Raw genomic sequence first — 11170 nt, forward strand, 5'->3', positions numbered from 1 at the left:
CCTGCTCGTCGGCTCCTCCTGTGTGCCACGCCCCCTGCCTACCCACATGTGTTTCCCGGATTGTACCCAGCTGTGTCCGTTTGCTTTCAATCAGTCTTGTGCATTTAAGTCCTGGTCTCCCCAGTTTTCCTTGTCTGTCATTGATGTCAGTCGATGTTCGTGCCCTCGTCTGTGAGAATAAACCCCCGTTTTCCCGTATACTGTTGCTTGCCTGCTCCTTCCGCACGATCGCCGCTCTCTGCTCGCGATCGTTGCCCACGACCCGTGACAAGTATGGGGAGCTTTTTAATATCTTTTGTTCCTGTAGCGGCTAAATACACTCATTATTAAAGCTATGAAGTTGTCTGCCTGCTACATTAGTATCTCCGTTTAAGTGTCTGAGAAAATGTTTAGACTAAAATCTGGCCGCATTTTACATTGATTGACGGTACAGTGTGTGTGTAGTTTGTTGTTGTCAAATAAAATTTACTTAAATTAAATTGTCAATTTGATTTTCAAGAGGAAAGTTAATCATTAATCAACCAATCAGTAAAATAATTTATAGATTAATCAATAGAAAAATAGTCATTATTTGCAGCCCTGCTTTTGTGCATTTGATAAACTTGTATTTGATTGGAGTGCAGTATTATAATGCACAATTATGGTTTCCTTATTACTTTTTAATGTAAGACCATTAAGAGGAATCATGCACAAAAAAAATGCACTGTTATTACAATCTAGTACTTTAAGACTGTTTTGGGAAAATGACTAATGGAATGTAATTCTGAATATTTTATGTTATTCATCCCTGCATTTGCTGATTCTGGTGCTCTGCATCACTGTCACACCTGTAGTCCTACTTACTGGTGCTTTATCTGTCTGGAATTTAAGAAGGAAAGGTAAGTGGTTTTTATTCAACTTCTATAAAGCACGGATCAGACCTCAAGTGCATCTAGTGAGACTGACAGTCTGTACTGGGTGTCTGTAGGTCAGCTTGCAGCAGAATGACCATCTGAGGATGACTGTAGATCGTTACCTTTGCATAAACCATCATCTAATGTCAAAGAGCATGTGGTTAAATTTGGTTCTATTTTCTGTCTATAGGTAAAATCACACAGGCTCTGTTGAGTCACTGGTCACATGTCGCAGTTCCACAGATCATGGTTTCCGCAGCCTTCATCCTATGGGGTGTAACTGAAGGTGAGCCTATTAAATACAAAAGAACGCTTTGAAATCAGGCAGGTTTTGTTAATCATCTCTATCTAGTGATTTTATTATTATTATTGAAAAATCTCTTTTATGAACAATACAGCAAAGGCCGTAGTTAATAAATAGAGAAATCCAAAATATTAGTATAGCATCTCTGATAGTTGGACAGATAAGTTCACAAGCCAACGGTCAACTGTAATGTTAATGGTGGGGTTTTTGTTCACTGAGGGGGCTCATACCGTTATACCGTTATGTCCACCACACAGACATTTCAAAAGAGACCAAGCATGAGTACCTGCATTGGGTCGATGTCCAAGTTGGTCGAGGTATGAGGCATTCAAGTTCCAAGTTTCTACTATATAAATATTTAGAGAGAAAAATATAATAATATAAAAGACATCTTAAGACATGGACATTAAGACAAAAACATAAACGTAACCACCTAATTGCTCTTGAAAAGTTGTGCAAAATGGCATGTAAGTGGAATACACAGTAAATGAACAGGTGTCATTTCTGTTATGTGTCACAACTATGACTCAATGAGCACTTTTTAAAAAATTGGCTTTCATGTCTCTTGTTAGTCAATCCAGTAATTCTAGAAAGGTCAGGGGATGTGGGAGGAGTAGGAATTATATTTGCTGGGGGAGGGGTTTGATGAGGCTTTTGGGGGGAAATACAGCACATTTTCTAGTATGTTGGCAATGTAAATATTGCTTGTAGAACTGTGCAGATTTTATTTCATGTTTATTCAAAATGCGTATCTGCTTTTCTGGATTACAGTACCTACATGAACTGGGAGATCATTAAACACAGTGTGATGAAATATATAGGTACTGTAGCAGAGTCTCATGGTGACTGTAGAATTTTAGATGTTAGCAGTCAGTAATGAAGTGACAGGTAACATGAAATCCAATGTAAAGTTCAGCAGAGTAGAAAGAAGGAAGTTATGAGAAGCTAAGAAATTTAACAACAACAATCGATACTTTTATTGTCCCCGTAGGGAAATTGTCTTTACGCCTCCCACAACTTGCTCTTTTTTCATAGAGGAAGTTGTCTGCGAAGGGCTGCCACCCGTAGCGGCGCCCAGGGAGCTGGGAATTAAGGGCCTTGCTCAAGGACCCACAGTCTGAGGCGGGGTGTGAACCTGTGACCTTCTGATTACAGGCACACAGGCTTAGCCCACAGAGCCACACGCTGCTCCCAAACAGGAATAACAGGGATCCTAGTGCTGCATTCAGAACTGGGGAACAATTCTATGGCTGCTCACATAAATACTGTAAGAGGAAAATATTCCTTCAGTTTTATCTGTAACTCTTGTTTCTCAGGATCCACAGAAGAGGCTGTTACTGGTTCTGTCATTAGTCTGCTGATTATCCTGATGCTATTTAATATGGCTCCATATACAGGTGGGTCTACTTATGTTCAGGTTTCCTTGTGTTTCCAGTATACACTGTTTAAAATGGCAGTGTTGGCACCAATGGGCAGAGACTGACACCCAAATGACTGCATGTATCCCCCAAAAATAATAAACCAAAGAAAAGAACTTGTGACATTTTGCCTTCACCCCTGTCTGAGAGTATAAACAATTTTCCCCCAAATAATTAGGTGTATTTATTGTGACTTGAGATATGTTGTATTTGTTATAGTAAGACATATTAATTTTACAGACGAAAAGGATGAGAATGAGGTAATGGCCAACTCTGTCTTTAGGAAGCACCATCATTATCACAGCTGTATGCACAGGTAAGAGTAAGTGTAACGATGTGGGGAGGTGTGCAGCTCAGCAGGTTAAGGCTCTGTGCCCATGTCTGGAAGTTTGTGGGTTCAAATGCTATTGCTTTGCAGAGTAACATTATCAGTGTTAGGCTTTTAAGCAAGGCCCTTAATCCCAGCTGCTTCAGGAACACTGGCTGACCATAATCTCTGATGGCCAATTTCATGCTGCTTTGGACAAAAGCTTCTGATAAGTAAAATGTCATTTTATGGATTTGAAACATGGACAGTAAATCTGAATGAAGCAGCAGCTCCTGTGAAAATATTAAACACACTGTGGTGCATCTTTGAAGATGGCAAACATACTTCAGTGTTTTATAATATAATTTTTCATCTCATTTATGACTTGTAGTAATTTTGTCTGTCACTTAGGTTTTGAAATACCTTTAAATCAGAGTTTGATTCCCACCTGAATCCCCAGCTTACTCCCCCATGCAGTAACCCAGTTAAGAGGGCCGGTCCTTAGCAGGGTGGGTAAGATAAGGACCAGTAACCTGAAGTTTTCCAGCCCAAGTCCTGGGAGAAGCTCAGCCTGTTTACCTTTAGACAGCTGCTTAACCTGAACTGCTCCAGTGCCCAGCTGTCTGAAAGGGGACCATTTTAAATAGATAAGGAATGAGGTCTATTTAAAATAATAATAAGCAGAGGAAGAGCAGCATGAAGTAGCTGCTCCACAGCTCTGCAGGCCTGGAGATTCCTGTCAGCACCTGGACCAGAGGGAGGCTGATGGATTAAGGGAGTAAACTGCCTTTGTTTAGACTGGGGGCAGTTTGGCTTTATAGCTGTTTGGAATCATGATTTAGGGTGAATAATGTCTCCCAGCCAAACACCCTCACTGAATTTTTGTAACTCTTCTTAATCTAATTCTCTATCTGGAATGTACATTTGGCACCACAAAATATGATGGTACGGCTAGAGGGGAGTACAGATAATAAAAGTTCTTGATTGGGGGGTGGGGGACGTTTAGATGTTTTTATTTAAAACAGGAAGTAGGCCAATGTTGTTGCAATAGTCTGGAAATACTGAATTATTCCTTACACTCTTTCCAGACCAAAATCAAGTTCTATTCTGTTCTGCTGCATATATATATATATTTTATGTGTCTGAAATGAATTTTATGATGACTGACAATTATTTCATTTCAGGTTCTCTCATTAAAATTTCAGCGAAATATTCCCCAACTCCAGCCGAGAAAGCAATGCTTGGAGGCATTTTGGGTGGAATCTTTTTTTTGGTTATAGTCCAAAGTAAGTTTGTCAATCAATTTCAGGAGTATTGATTCAGAATTATCTGTAGTGGTATTTCTTTTGTACTTTGTATTTAAAAACAGAAATGTATGACAATTTACATAATTTACATTTGTATAATATCTTTTTTGTTCACTGTTAATCTGTATCCATGGGGCAGCAGTGGCTCAGTGGTCAGCACTGCTGCCTGACACCTCCAGGGTGCTGGTTTGAGCCCCACTTCTCTGTGTCTGTGTACAGTCTGCATTTGCTCCCCATGTCATGTGGGTTTCTACCAGTTACTCCAGTTTCCTCCAGCAGCCCACAGTCTCTCTCTCAGGTTAATTGATGTCTGTAAATTGCCCATAGCATGTCACTGTGTGTGTATGGCCTCCCATCCAAGCTGTACCTCTGTCCTGTGCTGCTTGGGAGAGGCTCCAGGCCCCCTGTGACCCTGCCCACTATGGGTAGATGGATATCTATGTATTATAGGATGTCTAGTATAACATCCCCCATTTATAACATACCCATTTACATCAGCAAATTAAAGTGGGATGTTCTTTTACTACCACAGTGTCCAACATGGGTTTCAAACCCAGACAGGTCTGTGCAGTGCACAGCAACAGTGAACACATAGGTTTTTTTTATGCTGTGCCTGGGAAGAATTTCACATCGTTTGACTCTGTCCTCTCCTCCTTTCAGTTCTTCGCTTTGTGCTTTGGATGAAAGGTTCCTCTGTAAAAATTCGTGGCATCGCAGCAAGAATAACTGGAATTATATTTCTGCTCATCACAGTTTCATCCATAAGTAAGTCTGTATAAGTTCCCATGTGTGCTGTTTACATGTTCTCCCTGTATTTGCACTGGTTCCCTCCATGTAGTCTGAATTCCCCCCACACAACAAAAACATGCATTTAGGTAAAATGGGGTCTAAAAATGGCCCACTGTGTGTCAATGGATGTGATGTATGATTGGATAGCACCCCACCAGGGTTTACCCTACGCTAACTGGGACAGGCTCACCTTGGCACTTCTTTGCAGCTGGTCACTTTGTGATTTAGATAAATGATTTTTCACGGAAAATATGTGCCTACATATCAGCAATGACGGGAATTATATCTCTGCTCATCATGGCTTCATCCATGAGTAAGTCTGTATAAGTTCTCATGTGTGCTGTTTGCATGTTCTCCCTGTGGTTGCACTGGTTCCCTCCATGTACTCTGAATGTTTTTCGGGTGGGGCGGGGGCATTCATTTAGATAAAATGGTCCATTGTGTGTGAGTTGTTGTGCCCTGTGATGGACTGGCACCCACCAGGGTGTACCCTGCTCTGGGCTTTTTAGGGATAGACTCACCATGGGACTGTACTTGAGAAGGGGATATGATGGATGGAATGGTGGATTTGTTCATTTTATCCTTTCTGTGACAGTTTCATGGTGACTGATGATATTCTTACATTTTTAGTTGCTCTCAGCATGTATTTGAAAAAAGATCATGCAGATGCTGCTTGGAAAGAACATTTACTGCATCACTTTTTCTGCTTTCCTTGGTTTTATTGTCTTGTAAGTATGTTTTCAAGTTTTGTAAATATATTTTTTTGTCTGACATTTGTTTCATCTTCAGGAATACTGCAGTAAAATGAATTGTTTCAGGGTTTATGTTGTACATTGCATTGAATTAAATAAGCATGAAATATGAGCATTTGCATGACTTTGATACTTAAGTGAATGTTTTCCTTTTGCCATGCACATTACAGATGCATTTGATGACTCGACCTTGTCATACTGTGTTTAGTTAATCAATATCTCATGAAATAATCGAATTAAATTTAATTAAGTGACCTTTAATCATAGGAGATGCTTAGGAACCTGCATCTATTCTAATGTTAAATTTTGTGGGGGGTTTGTCCAAGCAAATAAACACTTACTCACCAGGTGCTTACACTATATGGATGAACGTGTTGGGACACGCCTCTTGATCACTGAATTCAGGTGTTTCATTCAGACCCATTGCCACAGGTGCATAAAATTAATCACCTAGCCATGCAGTCAGGTTTACATACATTTATGAATGAATGGGTCAGTCTGAAGAATTCAGTGAATTCAAGCATGGTTCTGTCATAGGATGCCACCTTTGCAATAAGACATTTTGTGAAATTTCTTCCTTGCTAGATATTCCACGGTCAGCTGTAAGTGGTATTAATGCAAAGTGGAAGTGTTTAAGGCTAACAGAAACGTAAACCGTAAAGTAACAGAGAGGTGTTGCCAAGTGCTGAGGTGCATAGTGTGTAAAGGTTGCCAACCGAGCAGCGGCATTCAAGCCTCATATCACCAAACACAATGGCAAGGATCAGATGGAGTGGTGTGAAGCACACAACCACAGTTAAAAGATTTTTTTTTTTTGATTGACTATGATTTTGCACAGCACTCGATGATGGAGTACTCGACTGAAACTCCCTTGTTTAATTCAGTTCAGTTTCAATGTGATGTGGTTTTATGAAGCACCATGAGCAACAGAGTTGGGCCATGGTGCTTTACCTGGGTGTGTTGTGACACAGGACAACATCAGTGAGACAGAACAGTAGACATACAGAGAGAGAGAGAGATCAAGCCAGGCAGCCACAGAGGACAGGAACAACAAATTCCCAAGAAGGAAGGCAGAGAAAACTTTCAGTGGTACAAGGCATGCTAACATTACAGGAAAAGAAAGAGCAGGCTTTTATATGGTTATTGAACTGTGTTTCTGGCATGAATTTCATAATGACTGATTCTATTTTTGTCTCATTTCAGTCGGTGTTTGTGTGCATCGAACAATACGTTCCCGAAAGACAACTGGAGAACAGTCACTTAGAGACATTCTAAGTAATGATTTTCTTTGTAAGTATACTTATACTTATGGATATATTGCTTTATATTGGCCTATAGTTCTTGACACTTAAAAAAAATTCCCATAGCATAGTTACTTTTGAAAAGCCTTAGTGGGCAGCACTGTTGCCTGACTCCTCCAGAGTTTGGGGTGTGAATCCCACCTCTGTCCTGGGTAGAGTTCGGGGCTGGCTCTACGCTGGGGCAAGAGGGGACAACACCCCCTTAAACAAATGTCCTGCCCCCTTAAATTAAACTTTAAGAAGTTGAGAAAGAAAATAATAGGTTACCCACAAACTGAATATGGACAAGATTTACTACATAGTAAATGAAAAATCCACTGGAAAAGGCACAAATGATGATAGGTTTCACCTCTTGTTCGCTCTTTCCCTCTGCACTCTGTTTGTGTGCAGGCGTACACTGCCCTCGGCAGAGATCACCCCACTCACCCTCCCACCAGCTAAACATCCAATCACTGTTAGTATGCAAATGAGCTGGTTTCTCACTAGGCAGGGCACAGCAAAATGAGCTGCGCAACAGCGGGAGGCTTTGAGGAAGCAGGGTCAGTCCATGCCAAATCAACCAGGGGCTCCATGGGCATCATTCCTGATTTTGATGAAAACTTGGTATTTTGATCCTTATAGAGAACACTGAAAATTCCCCAAGTTTTATTGAAAAATGCTGATGCAGTCCAAAGTTATGGCCCTTTCAAATATGGGTGCCACGCCCCTTTTTTGCACTTGTGAATCACGCATATAATTTGTAAGGGTTTTCAGGAGACCGTATTTTCATTTCTAAGCATGCTAGAGAGCTGAAAATTGCTCTCCTGACATACTTTTCCCTGCTCTTTCGGAATCTGGAAAATCAGATTGGTTCAACCCCAGGCACTTTTTTCGGATTTTGATCCCAAGCTGTGGGGTCACCACCACACCTACATCCAATATTCTTCTATATTTTTATTATTTGAGGAAGATACTGTAAGTAGATGCAAATTCATTCTAAATAACAATTTATTCTTTGATATATTGCCATCTGAAAATGGTCACAGGTGAGAAACCCCCCACAGGACTCCCTACTTCGGGGGCGTGGTTGACTGTGTAGATAGTTAGTGATAGGAATTAACTTAATTTTAATGCCAGATACTGAAAGAGCAGAGAAAAGTAGGTCAGCAGAGCAATTTCCAGCTCTCTAGCATGCTTAGAAATGAAGATACGGTCTCCTGAAAACCCTTACAAATTATATGTGCGATTCGCAACTGAAAAAAAAGGGCGTGGCACCCATATTTGAAAGGGCCATAACTTTGGACTGCATCAGAATTTTTCAATAAAACTTGGGGAATTTTCAGTGTTCTCTATAAGGATCAAAATACCAAGTTTTCATCAAAATCAGGCCAGCCCAGCTTCCAGCAGCTCACAAAAGGAAAGTTAATGCTGAGAGATGCATCCTTTTTTCCAAGCTTTTAGAAAGTGTGGTGCTGCTCCTGCCTGTATCAATAGCAGTAGCATAGTAGATCAGGGGGTTTGTGTGCCTCAGTGACCCTAAGAGCTACACCAGCAGAAGCTCAGCCTTCAGGTGGGACACCCAAGTTGGACAGGTCTTAGGGTAGAGTCCTGACAAAGTACAATCCAATTACATGACAAAAACTGTTATCCAGAGCACCCCCACCCCTTTCCTGCCTCCATCGCCACCATGTGCCCCTTTCACATTTCTGTCTGCCCCCTCATAATATATGCCTGTCTAGAACCGGCCCTGATTGCGGGCCTGTTTGATTTTAATTTATATGCATATTTTCAGTAAACAGTTAAACTCCATTACATTTCTTCTCTATTGGTAATTCTCTAGTGGGGGTAACATTTGTATTTAAAAAAAGGGTAAAGGAGTGTTACATTTTTGATTAAAACTCATTGAGGTAAGTATTACGGGGAGAGATGAATATGGAACTATGCTGTCCATCATCAGTTCCTAGAATAATTTGAAAGATATTACTAACTTCCTGATTGTCTGTGGTAAATAATTATTTCTAATTAATGCATTGATTAACATTAGAGAAAGATCTCTTACAGCAAAGAAAAGGATTTGGGGGGCGCACTCCAACACAGCCAGACAAGCCAGGGGGCGTTACACATGAAATGACAACAACAACAACAAATTTATTTTTGTATAGCGCATTATCACAACATTACATTGTCTCAAAGCGCTTTACAGTATCAGCACCCAAAGCCCCCAGTGAGCAAGCCAAGCCAAAGGCGACAGTGGCAAGGAAAAACTCCCAAGAAGGAAGAAACCTTGGGAGGGACCAGACTCAAAGGGGGAGCCCATCCTCCAGGGGCCGGCAGGGAGAGTCAAATAAGAGTCAAGTCATATTGTCCCAATCATAAGATTTGGGAAATAACTGGAAAGCAGGAAAGATGACAAGCCAATGCAGAGTCTTCTTCCAATCGCCAGGCAATTAAAGGTAAGGCAGTGGTGTCAGACATGAAAGATGACACAGGCAGAAGGCCGAGCTGGATGCAGGGACGTCACTGGTGGTGGCAACGTCACATGTAGTAGGGTATGCTGGACATCTTGATAGATTGAGGTCTCCAGGCATCACCCTCCAGGAGGAGTAGGGGAAATAAAATGTACAATTAGTCAAAGTAGAGGAGGCTATCGGCAGTGCTAAAAGCTAGATGAGTGCAATATGAAGTCCAATGTACAAGCTCCGGCAAATATGGCTATGGCAGCATCAATAGGAGGGAGAGGCAAGTGGGAATGCAGGCATGGGGAGTCCCTGAAATGTCAGCACTCCAGCTCCACAAGGGATTGTGAAGCTAGAGTGACAGCACTGACAGTTCAGTTTATCCAAAGCCAATGGCACCGATCCCCACCCAGCTCTACACCTCACACTACAGGTCTGACTGGGAGTGAGGAGTTAGCTAGAGCTAGAACTAGTGTCCCTATACGCTAAACTAAACAGGTGTGTTTTTAGTCTAGACTTGAATATTGAGAGTGAGCCTGAAACCCGCACATCCAGTGGAAGACCATTCCACAGCTGAGGAGCTCTGTAGGAGAAAGCTCTGCAGCCTGCCGTAGCTTTTTCTACCTTAGGTACTAACAGGTATCCCATGGCTTGAGAGCGAAGCAAGCGTGGAGGGTTGTATGTGGTCAGCAGATCACTAAGGTATTCTGGTGCAAGGCCATTGAGTGCTTTATAAGTTAATAGCAGTAATTAATTAAGATTAATTGATACTTTATTGATCCCCTGTAGGGAAATTATCTTTACGCCTCCCTCAAATTGCTCTTTGTGGAGTAAGTTGACTGCGAAAGGCTGCCACCTGTAGTGGCTATAGTGGGGATAAGGGTCTTGCTCAAGGACCCGCAGACGTGCTGAGGCTAGGTTCGAACCTGCGACTTTCTGATTACAAGGACACAGGCTGATTACACTGAGCCACACGCTGCCCCCTTTTTTTTATTTTGTTTTATTCTATTTTATTTTTTATTTTATAGTCAATTCGGGACTTAACTGGCAGCCAATGAAGAGAGGATAAGACCGGTGTAATATGATCAAATTTTTTTGTGTTTGTTAGAACTCTGGCTGCAGCTTTCTGTACCATCTGCAGTTTATACAAGGATCCAGACGGGCAACCCGATAGGAGGGCATTACAGTAATCCAGTCTGGAGCTTACGAAGGCATGTATTAGTTTTTCTGCATCATTAAATGAGAGCATCTTACGAAGCTTGGTTATGTTCCGTAGATGATAAAACGCAGTTCTAGTAATACTACTTATGTGAGCATCAAAGCATAGATCTGAATCAACAAGAATGCCAAGATTTCTAACCACCGTGTTAGGTTGTGTAGGAAGGCTACCAACATTGAGGTGGTGAAACTTATTTCTTGCAGCCTTGGGACCAATTACCAGAACTTGTTTTTTCTGTTTAACATAAGGATTTTTTTTGCCATCCAGCACCGGATATCTAATAGACAGTCTTCTAATTGAGATAGGGTTAACAGATATGTACAACTGTGTATGACACGAGGAATCGGAATTTGTTCACAACGAGAGCATAGTTTGATACTCTTAAAACTCAAACACGTTCAATATCATGGTAGCACGTCTCAATGCACACATGATTTAAAAAAAT

General features: G+C 41.3%; 1 long non-coding RNA gene across 1 annotated transcript; it reads left to right on the forward strand.

The window, feature by feature from the left end:
- The first annotated feature begins 276 nt into the window (after window positions 1–276).
- On the forward strand, window positions 277–7090 carry LOC125705035 (uncharacterized). The gene is made up of 7 exons (XR_007381328.1): window positions 277–1179; window positions 2514–2594; window positions 2856–2931; window positions 4107–4208; window positions 4890–4994; window positions 5649–5746; window positions 6974–7090. It is a non-coding gene; the product is annotated as an uncharacterized LOC125705035 (long non-coding RNA).
- Window positions 7091–11170: the final 4080 nt, after the last annotated feature.

This window comes from Brienomyrus brachyistius, chromosome 12 (assembly GCF_023856365.1).
Source record: "Brienomyrus brachyistius isolate T26 chromosome 12, BBRACH_0.4, whole genome shotgun sequence".
In the NCBI taxonomy this organism is placed as follows: domain Eukaryota; kingdom Metazoa; phylum Chordata; class Actinopteri; order Osteoglossiformes; family Mormyridae; genus Brienomyrus; species Brienomyrus brachyistius.